Below are 10,251 nucleotides of genomic sequence, written 5' to 3' on the forward strand. Positions count from 1 at the left end.
GTGCGGCTGCCTTCCCACAGTGACAGCAGGGGGGCCGGGAGGGGGTTGAATCTGGAGGGGGACATGGTCCGACCGCCAGCCATGTGGAGACAGAAACAGGAAGAGCAGCGAGGGCGTTTTTACGACGCCCCAGGAACGTGACACCGCACCTGCTCGCCGATACCAACGTCTGACCCCGGTTTGTGTCTGTCTGGATGGTGCTGGTTTTCGTGAGGTATGAGGGAGGAGGTGTTTAGTGGGTGTGTGTGTTGGATCACTGTAGACACGTTGAACCCTCTCTGGAGGTATGACACAGCGGCTTGACCCAGATGCTTTACTGCGCCACAGACACGTCCCGGGCCATCTGGGACAGACGGCGAATACAGAGCGCCAACCTCTGGGGCCCGTAACTCCTGCAGACCCACGGAGCCTGTCAGGAAATCTGAGCTTTCTGACAAGATGTGATACTCTGGCACTTACATATATAAGGTCATAAGAACACAAGGCAACAGTAAACAAGTCATCCCTCATGAATGATGCAGCCCCCCTATGGGCCAATCCGTAACAAATATATCCTCTTGTTAACACCTGTAATTATAGCGCCCCTCTTGGACCAATCAGTGTCACTTTGAAAATGCTGGAACACGGTGGCAAGATGCATAATTTCCCCAAGTTTTGTCAAAATACGATCAGCGGTGTCAGAGACATGACATGTGAAACAAATGAACAAATGAAAGAACAAACTAGTAACTGAATGAACGAACAAACAAACAGTAAAGCAAACAATGTAGCAAACCTCTTGGACTCATCAGTGTACTTTTGAAAATGCTGGCACGCAGTAGTGAGATTACCTGGTGTCCAGCCCCCGTGAATCACAGGCTTTAGCACTTTTTTTTGCATGGAGATTCATAGCGGTCTGGACACAAGCCTATCCACGCCTGATTCACTGACGTCATTTCTTGCCCCAACCGATTGGTTGGTGTTAGTTATCAAAATCTTTGACCAATCACAGCAGCAAAGCAGATGGACGTAATCTGGAAACTTCTCAGAGTGAACTACAATCATGGCGGCGTTCACGTCCGAGGTTTTAAACATGCTGATTGTTCTTGTTTTAATTCATCAATGCGATTAAGGACTGACGAAATCCAGCTAAATCTAGGGTTAGGGTCCAATTCCTTTGCCATTTTGGTAGTTGTTGTCACGCTCTGTAACGCTCATCTTAAGTAGGTTTGTCCCGCCTACATCGACCATCCAATCAGATATGTCAGACGGTATCTGTCCAAATTAACTGCCGGTAGATAAGCTTACGTCCAGACTGTTATGAATCGCCATACAAATTCAAAAAGTGCTAAAGACTGCAATTCATGGGCACTGGAAATCAGGCAAGTAGTGATGCATCACTCACATTAAATTTCGTCAAAATCCGAACAGCGGATGTACGAACAAATTATCAAATGAATGGAAGGAGACGGATCCATAGTTGAACCCCTAAGTGCCCTTGTCCCGCCTGAGCCTTATGGTGTACAGACTGAGCTATAGGGTCCAGGTCACATTATGGGTCTTCTGCTATCTCACCTCCTCACAGATGTGCAAGTATCACTGGAAATATTACGCTTTGAAGATCCCCGCACAACAGATGAGAGGGAAGCGGTATAATGAAAAGTCTTGGATTTTGTCTCTCTGCTTTGATTTCCTGCAGAGCTGTCTTTTCAATAAATTGCTCCTGCAGTCTGAGAAATCTGGCAGTGTAAAAAAGGCGTAGTAAACATGACTCATACCAGCGCACTACCCATGGGGGACAGTGTCTTTCACACACACACACACACACACACACACACACACACACACACACACACACACACAAGGACACACTCCCTTTCTATTTTCCGTATGAAAATAACAGAGGGAGAGATTAGGAGTGATCTGTGAGTTTGACATCCTGTTCAGAGGCTCACAACACAGTGGAAGTCATTAATCACTCACCTAATTAGCAGGGGAGTTCATTTACGCATAACTAATTCACTTAGCAGAGTGTTAGGAGTAAAAGGGGTGGTGAAAAAAAAAAAAACTCTGTCAAGCTTCCTTAGAACATCTAATACAGTCCGAATATTCCTGCAAAGCTTCATCATTATAATTATATCACCAGGGAACATTGTTCTTTCTAGAGAAGCCACAAGACAGACGAATCCCTGCCATCATATTACTGGCCAAATATTTAAAACCATTGATTATAACTTGATCCTGTCTTGGATTTAACCAGGAATGTGTAACTGAAAAAGTTTAGCATGCTCAGTTGGCATTTACAGTCAAATCCATTTTATCTGAAGATATGTGGGGGCTTTTTTGTAAGGAAAGCTTTCTGGTTCCCATAATAATGCTGTAACAAGGGCAGTTAAATGGCTCTGATGGGATCATCTGCTTAGAAATCCGTTTTTATTCCCCTCTTTGAACCTCTGACATCTGAGCTGAACATTCACGACTTAAGCAATCTGTCAGAATTAAGGTAAACCAAGAAGAAGAAAAAACAAACCATGAATATGACAGCATGAAGACGGCTTTCTAGTGAAAAGTCTATGTTCCCCTCCAGCTTTGGCTCCGCTCCACCTTTCAACATGTACTTTCTGTGGTTTATACTTGCAAACGATTTGTGAAGGGTGAACGCAGCTCCTCCCCTAGATTGTACGGGAACTATATTTCTTGTTTTTAGATCTTGCGCTGTGTAACCAGACACAGGTGATGCTCTGTTCCCTACTTGGCAGTCTGTTAGGAACATATGGTGTCCACTCTCTCAACTCAGTGCTCTGCTCCCCTATCCCCCCTCACCCCCCGACCCATTCCCTCAATGCATGCTGGGCTGTAACTTCGTACAGTGGACATCCAACTCTGAGATCAGCCTCTATCTGTCAACCCGACAGCACAGAGATAAGAAATCACCGTGCTGTTGTAACTTCATACCGGGAACGCACTGTCCTTAAACTACAGCAGGAGAAGCCTCTTGTCTTCACCAGACTTAGCTGTGTCTAAAGAGTTACAACATCTGTGTCTTATATCCACAAGCGATGTATTAAGTGGAAGAAATCCTGTACATTCCTCCAGTTCCAATACTTCTCAACAATTCCGGTTGGATCTCAAGCCAAATGTTTTTACCAAAGCAGGTTAACTGGACTATTATTCGCCTTAGTTTTGCAATCAGGATGTGAGCAACAGCCAAGACATGATTGATTTTGTGGATCACTTCCACTCTGTATTTGGCCAAAAATCATTCTGCCACGTTGGTTTCCTAAGAGTTCAAAAACAATATTTTAGTTTGGAGTAAAACTTCCTCAGTATCATTGACAGGTCTGCAGTCAAGACCACCTTCGTCGAATCCGAGCCAATTCCAAGATCAGGTCCAGTCAAGTTCAAAACTGTAGCAAGCTGAGTCCTATTCAAGACCAAGACCAAAATAGGCACTAAACAGTTCTATTTCTTTCCAAATGTATAAATAATGATTAAGGAGTTTCTTAAGGATGAACAGAGATGTAGATCCATCTGCAGGAGCTCTGCAGTTCAACACTTCAACATCCAACTAATCAATGCAAAGGATTTTGACTAATCAATGCATAGATGTTTGAGGCCCATTACATACACAGGTTTCTACAGGTGAAATGCCTTAAATTGTTTGTAGTGCTGGGGAGAAAATAAACCAAACATCAATAATATTTTTTGTATAGGCGTGAAAAAGTCGAGTCCACATTCAACAGTGGCCCCAAGACAAGTCTGAGTCAGAATTGGCATGAGACCGAGACAAGTCCGAGACAAAAAAACATTTCTGGAGACCAGACTCAAGACTTGACAGTCTGACAGTGTCTCAAATAATTTACCTTTCAAAATAGATTCTCCGTTCATGAGAAATTTCAATGGCCAGGGCTTATTATTAGCATGGTGGTCATATGTATTTAAATGCATCAGCTACAAGACGACCACTTGCTGATCGTCACATACAGCCGAGTAACAACTAAAACAAGCACTAGAGAACATCGGCCCATATCCAGGCAGGTTTTCTCCTCATGTCCGCACAAAAAAGCAAATCCAAACAGTTGGATCCCCGGTGGTTTCATGTGTTGCTGCACTTTCTCCGCACATTTACACCATAAAGACTTCAGCCGAGGGGCAAGTCGTCTTCATCAAGATTGTATTTTATTAGTGACCTTGCAGACTGACGTGACATTTCTTTTCGCTGACCAATCATATGGCTGTAAATGTGATATGTACAGAGAATAATACATGTATCCTACCCAAAGCCTCGTCAGCATATATCTATATATCCATAACACTACTTATAGAGCTCACACTCAGAGGACATTTTCTATTTCTGGCCTGTTGGATGGATACATTTCATCCATGAGTTGTAGTACATCTCTGTTACACTGTTGTCAAAATCATACACATATATCAACACCAGGCCTGAATAGTGTTAAATCATTCTTAGCATTTATTTTAACCTGTACAAATTAACCTGTCATTTCAGATAGTGTCAGTTAAAAAAAACACAGTACTTAATTGACTTTCAAATACTTTCCTGAGTTTGTCTTAAATTTCAACACCTAGATACACTGTCCTGTTCATGCAATGCAATTATTGACAATCATTACAATCAGTAACCCATCAAATGACTCAGCTGCAGTATAAACTTAACCCTCCTGTTATCTTCAAATTTACTAACATCTTTTATCCTTGGGTTCAGCAATTTAAACCTCCAGAAAATGATTATAATTAAAATTGTTACCCAAGTTTATGTGTCAGGTACTTTATGTTTCTTTGTTGACTACCTAAATAGCCCTTTAAATAAAACATTTTTTTACATCCAGAATACCTATTACGCGACTATGGAAAAATATGCAAATCACCATAAAATCTCACTGATTGACCTAAAATTGGAAAGAAAGATCTTTTTGGTGTTTTAATGGCTTTATATTATTTCTAAGTACAGATTTTTGTTATTTATAACATTTGGAAAGAAAAACAATTTCTGTTATCAAGGATAGTAACATGTATTATGTTCGGGGTCAATTTGACCCCAGGAAAAACAAACACAATTTCAAACATTTAGATGGATTTTATTTGTAAAACAGAACATCATCATCATCAGAACATCAGTAAGGAACACATAACAGTTCTTTATTTACAAAAAACACTCATAAAAAGTAAATTTGAGCATTGTGTCAGGGATTGTTCTATGCTACTGTAAGTGCTATGTACACGAATATGTATGTGTGAGATAGTAAAAAACAAAGTTATGTAATCACCAAAATGAGTTTGACAGAATATGAACAGACAGAATATGAACAGCATATTATTTTTCCTACAGGCCACCAGAAGGTACAGTCCAGCCTTTTGTCTGCACTACTGTGCACATGATGTGCAGAGAGTGTGTGCGTGCTCCTTGCAGACGTATTTCTTGCATTTCACACAGGTGTTGCTGGTCTTGGAGTCATTTCTGTTGGGACAGACCTGGCACCTGCCACATTTCCTGCCTGCAGTTTGAACCACTGGAGGAGTTGGGGTGTGTGTCTCCGTTTGGATGTCCTTCACAACAGTTGCAGCAGCTGTTGATGCTCTTGGAAGGCACCGTCTTCTCTCGATATGAGGTTTCACCAGCGCATAGCCCAGCTGCTCCAGGAAAATCCTCCTTCGACTCAGTTTTCCGCTGTTCCAGTCCTTGTTTATTTCACTCCATATTACAAAGGCATTGTAGGCGCTCACATCAATGATGCTGAAGAAAATGACAAGGGGCCAACGGGCAGTCATGCGTCGGCAGCTGTATGTGGCTGTGACCTTGTCCAGGTTATCAACCCCTCCCTTTGTCTCATTGTAGCCCAAGACCATTTGTGGTTTTCTGTCTTCTCTGGTGCTCAGGACAGCATCTTTGTGCATGGTGCTCATCAGCAGGACATTTTTCCCTTTCTTGGGGCAATAGGAGACGACAGTGGCTCTGTCAGTGACGGCAAACATTGAAGATGTTACCTTCCTGTTCTTCATCGCTAGAAGCTCAGAGGGAAGCTCCGGCTTGTTTTTTCTCACTGTCCCCAACATGGTAACCTTCCTTTTCAGCAGTTCCTCACCCAGGGCGTACGATGTGAAAAAATTATCACATGTAATGTTATGACCATTCAGTCCTTCAGCCATGTCTAGTACCACCCTCATGCCCTGATTTTTTTCAGGTGCTTCCCCAGGGGATTTACCAGTGTACACCTGCATATTCCAGGCATAGCTGGACTGTGCATCACATGCTGCCCATATTTTGATACCGTATTTGGCTGGTTTGCTTGGTATGTATTGTCTGAAGGGACAGCGCCCATGAAATGCAACCAGACATTCATCCACAGTCACGTGGGGGCCTGGATTGTAAAGAAAGGGTAATCGCTGAACCCACTTGTCCCATACATCCCGTATTGCTGCGAGTTTGTCACGCTCTCATCGCCCCTGCCTTGTTTCTCTGTCATCAAAGCGTATGACACGGGAGAAAACATGGAATGTCTTTAGAGACATGGTGGATGGAAATATTGCTCTTCCAGTGTCAGCATTCCATTTTGACTTGTACACTCCTGCCAAAATGAGCAACTCAATGTAGGCTTGCAAGTGGGTCACATCCAAGTCTTTCCAACTGTCCCCATACACGCGCCTCCCCTCTAAGTTTGTCATCTCAAGTATATCCTTTTCAATTGATGGTGCTACGAAGAGCTCAAATGCTGATTTTATGTCTTGGACATAGCTGACAGCGTATCTGGTGGGGCCTGGAACCATTTTGATGACATTAGCAGCACTAAGTCTACCCCGCCCCCACGGCGCGGGAAATATCAAAGTTCTCGTTGGAATTATGTTTTCCCCTCCCCCATGTCATGTGAACTATCAGTGATTCTCACACTACTACAGGTATGGTTATGTTAGGTTAGGGCCCTAAAGCAGAGGGAAGTTTTTTGAAGATTATAAAATTGTATGTTATAGTGACCTCAATATTATCCAAAACAACCAAAACAAATGTGTGTAAAATGTTAAAATTTTGATGTTTTATACAGCTAAAACAGCCTGGGGTCAAATTGACCCCAAAGAACACCGATGCGTACAAAATGTGTACAAGACATTGAAAACATATCATCATGTTAGTTTTATGTTTACCCAGTTGTCCCCATTAAATTAGGAAAAGTCATTAAATATGAAGCAAAAAAAATGATGTCAATCATTTATTTAGAGACGTTAACCATTGAATGGGGTCAAATTGACCCCAAAGATAATAGGAGAGTTAACTCACCACTGTGAGTTATACAGTGGGATAGGTTTACCTGCTCTTGCCACCTGTAGGCTTGTACACTGGTACAGCTTAATTTCTAAGGCAATTCTTGGCATGCTCCCATCCTATCTCTGTATTTATATTTTGCGGAAAAGTACTGGTCAATACTCTGTGTGCTCTCAAGATGTTTTTATGCTTTCTGCCCCAAATGTACGTACAGAGACTGGAAAAAGGACGTTTATGTATTCTGTACCTTCAGCCTGGAGAATGTTCCTCACTGACTTAAAACTTAACGAGTTAATCTCGCTAAATGCTTTTAAATCCAAAATGAAGGAATTGGAGGCTATAATTCATTGGAATGTCACTGTTTTTAATTAACAACTTTCTCAACTGTGTAGCGGACTATTGTTTATTGTTAGTTTATGCTGTATTTTGTATCCTATGTTTTTATTGTAGTCTGTTCTGTTCCTGTATTTGTTTTAATTGTAGTCTGTCTGAAACCATTTGTTGTTTATCTGTGCTGCTGTTGATATTGGCAAAAAGAGGTTTTTAATATCAGTGGGACTTCCTGGTTAAGTAAAGGTTAAATAAACTACAATTCTATTTTTGCCAATGGGGCTACATCATATGAAACAGTATAGCACACCTTTATGATGACCTTTGATACCTTTGATTACCTGCACACCCATGGTAATATGGCGGCTTAATTGAGACCGTAGTGATGATGAACGGTAAATGTTAAGATGCAAAGGACTAACCATTTGAATTGAATATCTAAGAAGAGCGTATTGATGGAGCAGTGTTGCTTCAGAGGGCTGTCAGGTCATCAGAATGGGGGTTAATCAGGGGCGTTGTAGGGGCGATCTCAAAGGAGGATGTAGGAAGTGGGAAAATTGATGTGGCCCAAGATCAATATTGGAGAGCATTCGGATCTCAACAGTGTAACTGAATCACCCTGTGGCTGCTGCTGCTGCTGCTGCTGCTGCTGAGGGGCTTCGGCCTCCACCTCCCCTGAGCTGATGGTGGTATAGGTCTGGAGAAGGTGAAACTGGCAGGGTCAGGGTGATGGGAGATGGGAGATGGAGGATGGAGGTGGGGGTGGGGGGTGGGGGGGTGGAGCAGTCCAATTCTGGTGACTACAGCTGCTTCATCGCCAGATTGTCTTGGATCAATATCTATCAACACTGGTTTTCCTTGAGTGTAAAGGCTAAATACTTCAATGAGCATCAAACACAATTACAATACTTAGGCGTGCATTAGTGGCTTTTGAGTGGTCTCACCAAATTTAGCATCATCTTGACAAAAACAACAACAACAAAAAAAATAAATATCTGGGATGCCATGCTTTAATGGATAGATTTGACTCCAACATATCCCGCACAGTAGGTTTCCATGAAAAGAGCCTCAAGCTGTATCCATTTCTCAAATGGAATTGCAAAATATAGTACAGCATGGCAGAGTCCTTATGAAAAACAACCATAGTAATCCTATTATCTACATTTTTGAAGGATATTATACAATTATCACAAGTCCCTATAGGAATATTATCGGAATTTTATAGTAAAAAAAAAAGCACATAAAGTATGATAAAGTCTCTATAAACTCATTATTGAGCACCACATACACACTATAAATCCTTATAAGAATATTGCATGAAATATGTATATTATAATGATTTTTGTTGGGGTCAATATTAATTCAGCCTATTCACATTAATTCAGCAAGTTCACATGACCAGACTTCTCTTTGGGGAAGAATAGCCTCATCCTTCATAGTTAAGCCTCAGTATGAATTATCAAGTATGTGAGTGAACAGCTGTCCTGAGTTCAGCCGAGACGCCCTCGTGTGGTGAGTGATGATAATGTGCAGAAGGACTGAACATCAGCAGTCAGAGTGCCGCGCCAAACTCCTACATGCTGACTGATAAAACCATGTTTGGACATGGATGTCGTTAGGTAATTAGCCAAGTAGCAAAATAATATGTATTACATAACGCATAAGCTTACAAGTAAAAAAAAAAAAAGAGAAAAAAAGAAAGGGAGATGTTTTATTCAGATGGGAAAAACAGGTTCATCAGCTTCTTCATAAGGATAGAGAGAGAGAGACTTTTGATGTTCCTTTAATGAACCATTATCTTAAAATAAGAAGAACAACCTAACAGAGAGAGAGAGAGAGATTGCGTTACAGTATATTAACCTATAGTCTATAATTGTGCCTCAATCGATTCTTTATTGATTCCATATTGCTTTGGACATAGCATTCCAATGCCATGCCAATAAAGGTCATTTGAATTTGAGAGGAGAGAGAGAGAGAGAGAGAGAGAGAGAGAGAGAGAGAGAGAGAGAGAGATCATATTTATTTTAGTCTAAAATATTTTCTCAATTGATTCCATATTGCTTTGGCAACATAGGATCCCTGTCATGCCAAATGATGCACATTGAATTTGAGAGGGAGAGATGGAAATATATAAAGACAGAGAGAGAGAGAGAGAGAGAGAGGAGAGAGAGAGAGAGTGTCAGAGTGTAATTTTGTTGAATGAGTGTCACACATGAGGGGAAATGGACAACTGTATGAATGAAGAAGAGTAGCTAACTTTGGATCGCCCATCTGCTCTCATGTGATTGACGTTGCTCCTAATTCATTTTTGTCACCTTATGCTTTGGCAATTATGCGCCCCCCCCCCCCCCCCCCCCCCGTGAGATTAAAGCACCCATTGGAACGGACTGAGAGAAAGAGAGAGAGAGAGAGAGAGAGAGAGAGAGAGAAATGGGGGGGGGGGGGGGGGGGGGGGGGGGGGTGACAGGATAGGTGGTATACTCTTACTGCAGAAGTATCATGGGTAATAAACTGAGGGTGGACGTGGACGTGCAACCCCCTCTCTCTCTCTCTCTCCTCTCCTCTATCTCTCTCTCTCCCTCGCCTCCTCCGCAGTGCACTAGCTGAGCAGCACATCCGGACAGGACGGTCTGCTGCTGCTGCTGTGTGTGTGTGTGCATGTGTGT

This window comes from Centroberyx gerrardi, chromosome 7, assembly GCF_048128805.1.
Source record: "Centroberyx gerrardi isolate f3 chromosome 7, fCenGer3.hap1.cur.20231027, whole genome shotgun sequence".
NCBI lineage: Eukaryota > Metazoa > Chordata > Actinopteri > Beryciformes > Berycidae > Centroberyx > Centroberyx gerrardi.